The 12,649-nt window shown below is 44.9% G+C and overlaps 1 long non-coding RNA gene across 6 annotated transcripts; it reads left to right on the forward strand.

Moving 5' to 3' along the window:
- The first annotated feature begins 5,980 nt into the window (after positions 1–5,980).
- On the forward strand, positions 5,981–9,974 carry LOC127305291 (uncharacterized). 6 transcript variants are annotated; one of them, XR_007853798.1, is made up of 9 exons: positions 5,981–6,364; positions 6,476–6,572; positions 6,678–6,764; positions 6,863–7,072; positions 7,188–7,311; positions 7,469–7,689; positions 7,788–8,579; positions 9,092–9,247; positions 9,664–9,974. It is a non-coding gene; the product is annotated as an uncharacterized lncRNA (long non-coding RNA). The 6 variants fall into 6 exon arrangements; XR_007853793.2 differs by lacking the exon at positions 7,788–8,579 and having other exon boundaries at positions 5,991–6,364; XR_007853796.2 differs by lacking the exons at positions 6,476–6,572; positions 7,788–8,579 and having other exon boundaries at positions 5,993–6,364.
- The last annotated feature ends 2,675 nt before the right edge of the window (positions 9,975–12,649 follow it).

Here is a 12,649-nt window from a genome sequence, read left to right on the forward strand (position 1 = left end):
CTCCCGAGCTAGGGTCTGCAATGGCGGCCGCGACAGAACTTTTCGTGGATGGAGGCTCAGGTGTTTAGGTTTTTCCCGAGATCATGAATAAATAGGCGGAGGGGCGATGTCGGTGGAGGCCAGGGGAGGCCCACACCACCCCTAGGTGCGGGCCAAGGCCAGGCCGTGCCTAGGTGTGGTCTGGCCACCCTGTTGCCTTTCTTCGACCCCCCCCCCTCCTTTGGAGTCTGTCTTTGTTACGGTAAAATATTGACTTCGGCTTTTGTTTCGTGCAATTCCGAGAATATTTCCTATACAACTTTTCTGAAATACAAAACAACAGAAAACAAGGAACTGGCACTGTGGCATCTTGTTAATAGGTTAGTGTCAAAAAATGTATAAAAGTGCAACGAAGCATGAGCAAAACATATATAAATTGGTGTAAAACAAGCATGGAGCATCAATAATTATAGATACGTTTGAGACGTATCAAGCATCCCCAAGCTTAACTCCTGCTCGTCCTCGAGTAGCTAAGTGATAACAAAATAATTTTTGAGGTGACATGCAGCCAACACAATCTTGATGAAGTTAATGTAAAGCATTGTGAGCTGGGATCAAAGTACTCTAAACATAGGCATGATAGATATAATTCTAACAATAGAACTTAGCAACTATGTTATAACATGAAGAGTAACTCAAACAAAGGATCATGAATAATAGTGCATTGAAAGCAACTGTTTGTTTATAAGCATAGAGTAAACATAACAAAGTGGTACTCAACATGTCCTTTATGAAGTAGCAAAACATAAATGCTAGGACACCTTTAAAGTTCAAAGGGTGACTAGATACAAGTAATTTAAGAACAAGCAATAGTCATAATCATGAATCAATCAATAATAATTTTGGGACTATGCACATTGAACTAAGAATGACAACTATGCTCTCTTAATTGGTGCATAAAGAAGAAGATGAAGACTCAACATAATAGTAAAAGAGAGACTCTTTGCAGAGTAAGCAAGATAAACAAGTTTTATAAACCTTCCAAAAAGTATGGTACTCATTAGCTTTGAGCTCTGATTGCCCCTATCATAAGCATCTTGAATGATTAAAGTTAATGTGAGGTAAATATGAGCTATATGCTTGACAAATCACAAGTTGAAAATCTCATGCCCCTTGAATACGAGTACCTAAACCTCATGCTACTCAACTTAGGTCCCAAATAAGTTCTTATCATTGTAAGTATACATGTATCATCGAGAACCGCCAACGGGGTACCTCTTGCCCGATGATATGGAAGTACTCTTGTAGGAGCAATCACATGCCAAAATGACAAGACAAATAGACAATGAGCATCTCAGCAATATTTTTATTTACTATGGGTATAGCTTTTTATTGAAAATGCTTCATAGAATGCTCACTATGGTTCGCTGTAAATTTCCACCATGAATGATGCATGGCTTAGATTAGCGGCCCAGACATTTCTCTAACTCATATACAAACTCCATGGACTTACAAGTTTCCATTTTATTTCGCACCGCTAGGCATCCATAAACAAAAGAACATGACATCAACTAAATATGAATAAGTGCAATGTTGAAAGCGTTCCCCATGAAAGCATGGTTGTGCTAACTCCCAACTTGCAATTTGCAAACATATAAAATTCATAAGATACTCACAATGATCAAGTTTATTAAGTGCAAGAAAGTAAATGTGCCATCAAGTTCGTGAGAGCTTTACTGACTAATTTTCTCTTGCCAAAATTTAATTTGGAAGATAAATAAAAACATGATGAATATACTTGGAATAACAATAATGCTACTAGGTAGATAAGGTGGACACAATTGGCAAACTTTAGTTATTGGTGGTTGGATGCACGAGTAGAGCTCATACTCAGTACAGGCGAAGACTAGCAAAAGACTGGGAGCGACCAACTAAGAGAGCAATAATGACCATAATCATGCATAGCAACAAAACATTATCAATCAAAGCATAAAGTGATATTACAAGTCAAAAACTAAATGATCATAGAGGCTTTAGTTGACTGGTTATAGTCATAGCATGGTATAAGCATGTGCCAAGTCAACCCAATAAAGCATCAAAGGAGAATACCACAATATTATGCTTTTATGATGGAAACAACACATGATTCTTTCAATGACACATTATGCACTCTCAGCTATTTGAGACAAGTCATGCTACAATAATAAATACTAAGCATATGACAAGAATAACATCCAACATGACATGCCAAAGTCTATACCACAGTCTAGACAAGCTTCATTTTGCATCACTATAGGCATGAAACATTTTACTCGTCTCCAACACCAATCAACTTATTTGAAATAGCTCTCAGAGATGAAAATCAATATGGACCAGAGAGCTAATCATACATAAATAAAGAATACTAACGAGCTCTGAACAAAATTCAAGTGAAAGAAGCTAAACGCAGTACTAGAAAACTAGAACACTCGCAGAACAATAAGAGCGAAAACTAGAGCGTTCTATGCAATTAAAACGGAGCGGATCTTTCTCCAAAACAAATGTGCCGGGGTCCAACATATGCTACAGCAAACTAAACTAAACTAAACTAAAAACAAAAATAAAGACGCTCCAAGAACAACACATACCGTATGAAGCAATAAAAATATAGCGCATAGAGAGATGACCTGTTGCTTTGTTGATGAAGAGGGGATGTCTTGGGCATCCTCAAGCTTTGACGCTTGTACCTCTTGAATATTTCTTGGGGTGCAGGGGCATCCCCAAGCTTGAGCTTTTGTCCATTCTTCATCTCATTACATCATTTTTCTTTCCCTACACTTGAAAACTTCCTTCATACAAAACTTCACAGAATTCTTTATTAGCAGCATTAGTACAATCAAAATAAACAAATCCACTTGGGTTCAGTTCTAAGATATATCAAACATTTATTAAAGCATTAGCTACTGTAGCAACTCTTCAAAAAGCTCTTTGATCAAAAGAACTCAAAAAGAAAGAGATTAAGAGGCAAATAAAAAATAGTGTAGAAATCTATCAAAACAGTCTTAATGACCCACAAGTATTTCAAAGGGTTCAGTTCTAACATATATCAAACATCTATTAAAGCATTAGCTACTGTGGCAACTCTTCAAAAAGCTCTTTCATCAAAAGAACTAAAAAAGAAAGAGATTAAGAGGCAAATGTAAATAGTGCAGAAATCTGTCAAAACAGTCTTGATGACCCACAAGTAATCCAACTGTGTCTATGACTAATAATCCACCTTCCGGTTATCGTCCGAACCCCTTTCAGTATTAAGTTGCAAGCAACAGATTATCGCATTAAGCAATGTGTGTAAAGTAAACAATAGAATTACCCTTGGATAAAACATTGTTGTTTTCAACCTAGTAGCAACAACACATCTACAATCTTAGAAGTTATTGTCACTCTTCCATAAACCTAGAGGCATGAACCTACTATCGAGCATAAATACCCCCTCTTGGAGTCACAAGCATCTACTTGGCCATAGTATCTACTAGCAACGGAGAGCATGCAAGATCACAAATAACATATGACTAGAATATATAATCGATCTCAACATAGTATTCAATATTCATCGGATCCCAGCAAACACAACATGTAGCATTACATAAGGATGATCTTGATCATGTAGAGCAGCTCACAAGATCTAAACATGAGGCACAAATTGGAGAAGACAACCATCTAGCTACTGCTATGGACCCATAGTCTAGGGATGAACTACTCACGCATCACTTCAGAGGCGGGCATGGCAATGTAGATGCCTCCGGCGATGATTTCCCCCTCCAGCAGGGTGCCGGGAAGAGCTTCAAAACCCTCTCGAGCTAGGGTCTGCAATGGCGGCCGCGACGGAACTTTTCGTGGATGGAGGCTCGGGTGTTCAGGGTTTTCCCGAGATCGTGAATAAATAGGCGGAGGGGCGATGTCGGTGGAGGCCTGATACGTCTCAAACGTATCTATAATTTTTGATGCTCCATGCTTGTTTTACACCAATTGCTATAAGTTTTGTTTACACTTCGTGGCACTTTTATACATTTTCTGGAACTAACCTATTGACAAGATGTCACAGTGCCAGTTTCCTGTTTTCTGCTGTTTTGCATTTCAGAAAAGTTGTACAGGAAATATTCTCGGAATTGGACGAAACAAAAGCCGAAGTCAATATTTTACCGTAACGAAGACAGAGTCCAGAGGGGAGACGAAGAGGAGGCGCAGGGCGGCCACACCTACCCTAGGCGCGGCCTGGCCCTGGCCCGCGCCTAGGGGTGGTCTGGGGCCACCAGGCCTCCACCGATCTCGCCCTTCCGCCTATAAAAAGCTCCCGACGCAAAAACCCTAAATCAATCAGCCTCCGTCCACGAAAAGTTCCGTAGCTTCGCCGCTGTCGCAGACAAGATCCGGGGGACAGAAGTCTCTGTTCCTGCCGGGACGGGGAATTGCCCCCGGAGCCATCTCCATCGACTCCACCGCCATCTCCATCGTCGTTGCTGACTCCCATGATGAGGAGGGAGTAGTTCTCCCCTTGCCCACCGCTGCCTGCATGCCCCGGTCGGCGGTGAAGAGCGCGGCGAAGCAGTTGCGGTAGGCGAGGATGACGGCCATGGCGAGCAGGCCGATGAGGAGGGACTGCAGGATGACGGCCACGACGGCGTGCTTCGCCGCCCGGGGACGGCCGGAGCCCAGCTCGTTGGAGTCCCGCACGCGCTGATCGCCGCGTTGAGGCCGATGAAGAGCATCGCCGACCAGCGAGCTCGAGCTAGGTCAGTGACGATGTGAGGCTGCACGTAGACGCGGGCAAGACGGCGGGATTCCACGCACAGGAGGTCTCGCTCGCGTGCATTCGTGTGGATGCGGTTGACACAACATTTATTTTATTTTCTTTTCTTTTCGAAACACGGAAACAACAACATTTATTTTAGAGTAAAGTCTGTTTTAAACCTTAAGTTTATAGAGTAAGACGAAATTGAACCTTAAACTTCATATCCCTGAAATTAGCACCCCAAACTTCCATTCCCGGTCATTACTTGCGAGGTGCTCGTTTTCCGCCTAGGATTTGCTGATGTGGCAGGTCAACGATGGGATTGCCGAACTCTGACGAATCTGAAGAGAGAACCTGCACCTCCTCCCCATCGTCTTCCCCATGTCGGAGCAGTCCATGGAGACAGCACAACCATCCACGATGGCACCGGAGGCGCATACTCGCTGGCCATCTTTGAGTTCAACGGCAGCAGCGGCACCCGGTCGACAGCGACCTCCGCGTTCAAGCGTCGCTCGGCCATGTCGACGCGCTCTCCGAGCTCGAGCACTATGACGGCTACGGCGTGTGCTGCTCGCTACTCCACCTGTGTCGCCTCCTCATCCATGCCAACGGCCGGGAGCTCGTGGCTGCAGTCACCGCGGATGCCTCGTTGTTCAGCGCCACGGGCATCGGAAGCAAAGTCTTCGTGCGGCACTCGTGCCTGCTCGGCGACTTCGGGTGCCGTGCCGTCGTAGATGCAGCTGTATGCGAAGTGCACATCGCCAACCACGTCCTGGCCGAGTGGTTCACAGTGCGGGCATGCGGCCGCTTGGCAGTTGGCACGGACAGAGACCCAGCGCCATTAGAGGAGGACGCGGGGATTGCATCTGCGCTCGAGCTGTACGGTAGTACGAGTGAGACGAGAGTTCAAGAGAAAGGAGAAGATTAGGTACAAATTAGGTACAGAGGATGAAGAAGACATATTGGACAGGTGGGCCATGGACGTCAGCGACAGAGATGAGAGGGCAGAGTAATCCCACTGTTTGGCAACGACCAAAATAATACCTTAGACCGGAAATGCTAAGTTTAGGGTGCTGATTTCCGGGATTAGAAGTTAAGGGCTCGATTCGAACATCCTGTACGAATTCAAGGTTTATTTTAGACTTTACTCTTTATTTTATTTTCTTTTTCTTTTCGAAACACGGAAAGAAAGCCGCAAACCCACGTTCCTTCATTTGCCTCCACTCACACACACCAACACAACACCCATTCCATTCCATTCCGTTCTCTCCTCCTCGCCGCGCGCTCTTGCCGGCTGTGCAAACCCTAGCCGCTCGCTCTTGCCGGCGCTCCCCACCCAGCCTCGCCGGCGCCGCACCTCCTCCCTCCCGACCTCCCTCCCTCCCTCCTACAACGCCACTTGATCCCAGCGCCACCAATCGCGCCTTACACAGCCCTAGCTGCTCGCGTACGGCCGGATCACCTGCCCCACAGCGACCAACGGGGCATGGACAACATGGCCGTCAACTTCCCGGCCGGCGCCCTCCTTCACCGGCCGCCTTCTACTGCGGCGACCCGCCACCGCACCGCCTGGGCTCCCACGTGCCCGCCCGCCCGCCGGAAGCAAGGCCTTTCCCGGTCAGACCTCTAATCCCTCCCTCCTCCTCCTCCTTACGGTCTTGAACAAAGCCACATCTAGCTGATTCGACAAACTGCTTTCTTCCTAACCGATTCCTTCCGTATCTCCAGCCAAAATGCTGCTGGAATTCGATTCCAAGCCCGGAACCAAACAAAAGCGTCTTCTGTATGAGAAACAAAGAACTATCAACTTGTCCTACCTACAGATGTATGCTACATCTTGGATTTGTTATCCATATAATAATCGCGACCTAATGGATGGATAACACAGCATTTCAAAACTTCTGATTTCTTTTTCTTTTTTCGCTTGTAGCTGCCTACTTGCTTGAACATTGTCAAATGCTGTAATTTGCCGATTTCATGATGCCCCCACAGTAATCGCGGCCTAAAAATTTGCAAGGTTTCTTCCTTCGACATTCCTAAATGAAATCGTTAGTACTATAGTTTGCACGGCCTCAAGCTTTGATTTCATTAAGTTGGTGCATTTTTCTTTTGCAGCACACTGCCTACGACTGTGACCGTTAATGGGTCCAAAGCAAGCCGGTCTCAGTAACAGTGACAAGCGAGCACTCTTCTGCGATGCGTCTCCCTGCTTTTCCCTAGGTGTCTACCCGTCCTGACCAATTCCATAATGTTTGTGTGTGCTGAAGGAGGCCTATCCCACTCCCACCCTTCCCCTGGACACCTCCAGTGCACAAGTTTGAGTTGGTAAGTAATCCTGGGCATATTCATTCTGGGCTGCCTTGTTGCTGATTCTGAACTTCTTCCTCATATTTTTTGTGTGGCGCTGACACTCTTTTTCTTGATTACGCGGATGACGAAGCACGAAGGGAGGATGGGGACGGCGTCAACATGCAGTACCCCACCCCGGAGCTTGACGACGAGGTAGTTCAGTCCCATCTCGAGCTCAAGGGAAACGTCGATCACTATGGGGCGCCCTGCAAAAGGTCCCTTTTCCCCATCTTCTGCTATGCTCTAGCCTATTTTCCCATGGCTGCAAATTAACTACTGCACAGAAATTTTCCTTCCTTGTGTTGCTGCATCTGCTCCCATGTGGCTAGCAGCACTAGCCGAGCCGTTGACATCCTTGTGTCCTTTATGCAGCATCTGTGCTCATTAATATGAAGAAACAAGCTGCTGCCATCTGTGATGCCACAATGTTGACGATCCGGATCAACTATGAGCTCTCCGTCAAGAGCAGTGCCACCTCACCAGTCCTGCCAGTCCATACCACAACCAGGCTGACCCTTTCCGGCGAAGTGATGAAGAGCGGCAAGTACACGCTTGGCTATAAGACAGGCTTCAAGATGTGCGTAGCTCCAAGGGTATGTATCTGCACCTCTTTTTTTTTCTCACCGCTGAGTGGATTATTAGCTGTGGCTGATTGATTGCTTCATTCACTTGCTGGATCGGCATAGAACAGTGGTTTAGAATCTGGACTCTACTGGAGGCGTGATGAACTTTTCGTACTTGACCCTTTTCGTAATTAGCACTGACCTCTAATGTCTAGTCGATAATGGAAGGCTGAAACATTTTCGTTTGCTGATACTATTTGTGTTTTTTGGTTGGTATCGTGTATCCCTAAAAAAAGGAGTTGTCTTGTTACTAGCTTTTCCATTTCTCAAATTTATCCCATCGTACCCACCTGGGTCTGTTTAGTTCTCGCGTCCTTTTCCACTTGTGATATTTTATCCCATTGATACTATATGATGAAGACTTAGGTTATCTTGTCCCTGGAGCATGCCCCTGCTACTTCTGTGTTTTCGTCTAGTTCTCCCTTGTTCTTCCTCTAGTTTGTCGTTCCGTTTGGCTAAGCTGTATGCCGCAGCACTGTAAACCTTGTTGAACCTGAGGGCTTTATTAATTTAAAGTCGGGCACGTTGTTGCCTTTTTTTTATATTTATATACTATATGATGAATATTTGTACGTATTCTGATGTGCTGTATCAGTCTTTAAATGAAAATTTCTAGTTCTGGCAATAGCTGCTATTCTATCTTGCTATCTAATTTACTCTTGTCTTTCTACTTACTGAAATTATATGCGATCTGTATCTTTCATGGATGGTCGCCGATTGGGACCATCTGTCCAACGAGTTACACAGTGATGCTCTGCTGATGTTGCCGGAGAGGACATCACTGTCCTGCTGCCGTGTACAACCAGGACCATCTGTCCAAGATTTATCCCCGACCTCTGGTGTCTAGTGGATAATGGGAGGTTGAAACATTTTCAATTGCTGATACTTTTTGTATTATGTGGTTGTAGTCTTGTATCCATCACAAGTTTTCTGGTTACTTCAGATTTTCTACTTCTCAGATTTTATTCCATTGATACCCGCCTGGCTCGTTTTTGTTGTGTCTTGGCATTGTTTTCCACCTGTCCGCCCTCCTAAGTGTACTGCCTAATTAGTACACGGTTGAAGATATGTTTCATTACTACATAACTTGATAGATGTCCCTTCAACTTGGAATGTTCTGCCATGTGATTTAACAAGAAACGATTCATTTTATCCTGTAGAGTCTTTTTCTGGATACATTTCAACTCTATGTCAACCGCTGGAGCCAGTAGTGTTTAGGGAGAGTTCTTGTCATTACTGCCTGTTAATATTTGTATGCATTCTGATATCCGTCTTCTACATTAAAACTGTCTGGAAATTACGTTTTCTTTATGTCATGATTATATATATATCTGCAGTGGTTTAGAACCTACTGAAATGATATTTGATTCAGCACCACCGGCAGGAAGGGGCTCTCATGGCTGGTTGCTGATGGGGATCTCCAACCATCTATCTGATGTGCTGCTGATGTTGTCGGAGAGGTTGCTCGGCCATGAAAGACCAGACTTGCTTGACACACTCTGGCATCACCATCAAGTATGACGTCGAGGTAATATCACTCTCCTAAACCCTGCTGGTTTGGTATGTATGGTTGCTTCAGATGGTGATCGTTGTGCATTATGCTCTTGCCAAATGTGAGGAATATGTTAAGAATTCTGTCCCTGGGTCTGAAATTTTTCTATGGAGGTGTTCATGTGTGCATGTACTCTGCACAAGAGAAGAGGGTTAGGAATTTACACATGGGATAAGATATCATGCTAGACTTACTCTCAAAGGTTTGTTAATATGTTTAGTTAATGTTGCGTGATATAAACAAGTTGTACGAGATTACAAGTTAAAACAGGTTAAATGCAGCCATATGTGGGCATCACTTTATCATTTTATATTTCTCTCTTATATTTAAAATTGTATGCCAGACGTACTGGAGTTTTTTTCCTCTTGACTTAATTTTTTTTTTGCTTGTAGATGATACAGCAAAGCAACATGGAGCCATTGTTCCAGAACTTAGAGAAGGGTTAAGAGTTGTCTATGTGACTGAGCCATATATGCGCATGAAAATTGATGGGTGTTTACTGAAGCGTGTCTCCCTTGCGGCCTGCTGCCTCTTTCATGCTCGTCTGTTTTGTCGAATGGTGTCTTGTTATTTTTGCCAAGATCATGTCATGTAATCATTTGTAATCTTCAATTCTTAGCTATTGCTTGTCTTTGGTTAAATCTCAGGTGGAGCTGGATCCTACATCTATATAATGTCATATATGCTTGTCGTGCTGTATGTATCTACTATTATCTTGAACTGTTTTGCTGTTTGACCCTAATGTCTGAATAATTAGTCTAGGTCATGCCAAAATTTTGGGTGAATACGGGGAAGCAATTTTGAGATAAAATAAAGGGCTGTAGAAAAAAAAGGAAAATGGTACTGTATATGTTTTTCATTGAAGTTTATTTCTGCGGCAAAATGTTCATGTTTATGAAGTAAAATGTACTTTAAGAAATTGACTGCTTGATTTTTAAATTATATATATGTATTTTTCATTGAAGTTTCTTTCTCCGGCAAAATATCCATGCATCTTCGTATATGCTGTAGATTGATCCATCCAGGCTAGGGATCGTGTCGACGCGGATATGGTGTGTGTCCAGCTCAGCGAAACGGGGAGTCGAGGGAAAGGTCACCGAGTCCATGTTCTTTCGAGCGAGCCGACGGGCAGGGCGACAATTTTGTACTGATTGCCATAATGCATGCATAGGAGCTCGTACTTAATGTAGGAGAAGGAGACGATGAATTTGAAGAGCCTCCTTAATTAATTATTGTGTTGCAATTAACGGCGTGTGTATATGCAAAGCTTATTAATTGGGAGGAAGTCACGCACGCAAAGTTTATTAAATGTGAGGAAGTCGAGGAGGTGCCATGATTTTCCTGGTCGTCTTAATTAACAGTGGTAATTGATGATCAATCACTCCACATTCCAGTCAATGAAATTACTCCCTCCATACCGGATTAAAAGGCAACTTTGCAATCGCCGCGGGACCAAGACAGAGCTTGATTGGCTCCAAATAGTTGCGTTAATCCTTCCGTTAATTTGGGTTTGGAACGGAACCGTCGGACGAGGCCCACGAGAGTTACTCCTCCTTCCCTGCATGCAAACGATTGAGCGCATGCATTGGCTGAAACTGGATACGCACCGTGTGCATGACCACGTTCACACTGCATGCAACCTAGTACTGGGGAGGAAAACGAAAGGATGGGAGTGATTATAGGAGCCCAGTGCAGGAGTTAATTGTGCGAGTTAATTGGGGATTCCTAATAAAACGGTTGCCCTTCAAATCCGAAAGTTGTCTTTTAATCCGTTATGGAGGGAGTACTCAAATTCGTCTCCTGCGGATCGCCCCCCCGAGAACCCCGTCTGAGATGTCCCCGATGATATTTTTAACAACAAGGTGGTAATTCATTGAAGTAACACATGGCAGGTACAAATTGCAGATAGGCCCTTTACAACACTCGCCCTAAAGAACCTGATGTTTAAGGATAAGACATGTATATTTACAAAACACACCCTAGAAAAAAAGCAATCATGTCCTGGGACTTCTCCGCCACCGGTCGCCAGCACTCTCAAAGCGTCGCCGCCAAGGAGCATGGAGAGGTCATTCGCACTCCTTCTTCCGGCGAAGAACCGCCTCCGCTGGTCACCTCCACTCCGCAGCCAGTGGCGGAGCCACACATGAGCTGTGTAGTCAATACAATGGAGAAATCATGTGAAAAATAATGAAAAATTCATATAAATACATGTATTTGACTACACAGTTTTGAATTGACTACACAAGGTTGAAGTCCTGGCTCCGCCACTGTCTGCAGCCGGACAAAGAAAGAAGCAGGGCAGAGTAGCATCTCCATAAATAGCCCAAGCCAACCCTACATGTCGCACTCTTAGCAGGGGAAGAAGAAGAAGAAGCAGCAGCAGCAGCGCAAGATCCCTCCTCGCCTCCACGGCCGGCCAGGGAGCAGAGCATGTTGATGAGTTCAATGCCGCCACACTTCTTCTCCTCACCGCCACGGCTAGCCAAAAGAAGTGAGAAAACCTCCAACCACTTGCAAAGAGAGAGACATCCAAAGATCCCTTTATTGAAGGAGATCCCGGCGCAAAAGAACCTCCATGTTTGCTCCAACCAACGGAGCTCGCCGCTGCAGTTCCACCGTAGGAGATACTAGATCCTGGCCAAAGATGTAGTTGCCCTACTCCTAAAACCGGCAAACAGCCGAAAAACATACTCATGGTCCTAGATCCTACTCTGGCGCCTCTCCTTCGCCATCTCCGGCCGGTTAATACGGCGGAGATAGCTCGGGATTGACCCGGCCAGGACTCTCAGAGAAGGAGGGAGGAGAAAGGGGAGGGAGGGGGAGAGAAGAGAAAAACCTAGGTCCCGGTGATTCAACGGCCCCGAAAACGCCTCGGTCTCTCCCTCCATTCCCGGGAACTTTAATCAACTGGTTCCAGTGCATCGACCATGCAACCTTAGTTCAAAAAAAATGCAACAGTAATTAACGGGAGTAATTATCGCGCATTAATTACTTTCTCGTCGTCTCGCATGCCTACCAAAATCGGGATTCACTCGGCCATGAGAGGTCAACTCTCAGAGATAGAGGGAGGAGAAAGGGGAGGGAGGGTAAGCTCCTCGGTTCCTCCCTCTGTTCTCTGCTCCTCAAGCCGATGACCTATGGTTTAGGTTTGGTGGTGGTGGTATGACTAGGATTTGGTCATGACACTGAAAGGGCTGGTAAATTTCATCTTCTGTGATTAGGGATTGTTTGGTTGTTACTGGAGGATTTTTAGCTGTTTGGAGGGTTGGTGTCTATAGAAGTTTGTTCATGTCCATGCACATGATAGAATCGTAAGCTTGATATTAATGGTGCATGACTGGTGCCCTAGTTGTTGTGAGTATCAGTGTATCAGCATCA

Source organism: Lolium perenne, chromosome 6, assembly GCF_019359855.2.
Source record: "Lolium perenne isolate Kyuss_39 chromosome 6, Kyuss_2.0, whole genome shotgun sequence".
Lineage (NCBI taxonomy): Eukaryota > Viridiplantae > Streptophyta > Magnoliopsida > Poales > Poaceae > Lolium > Lolium perenne.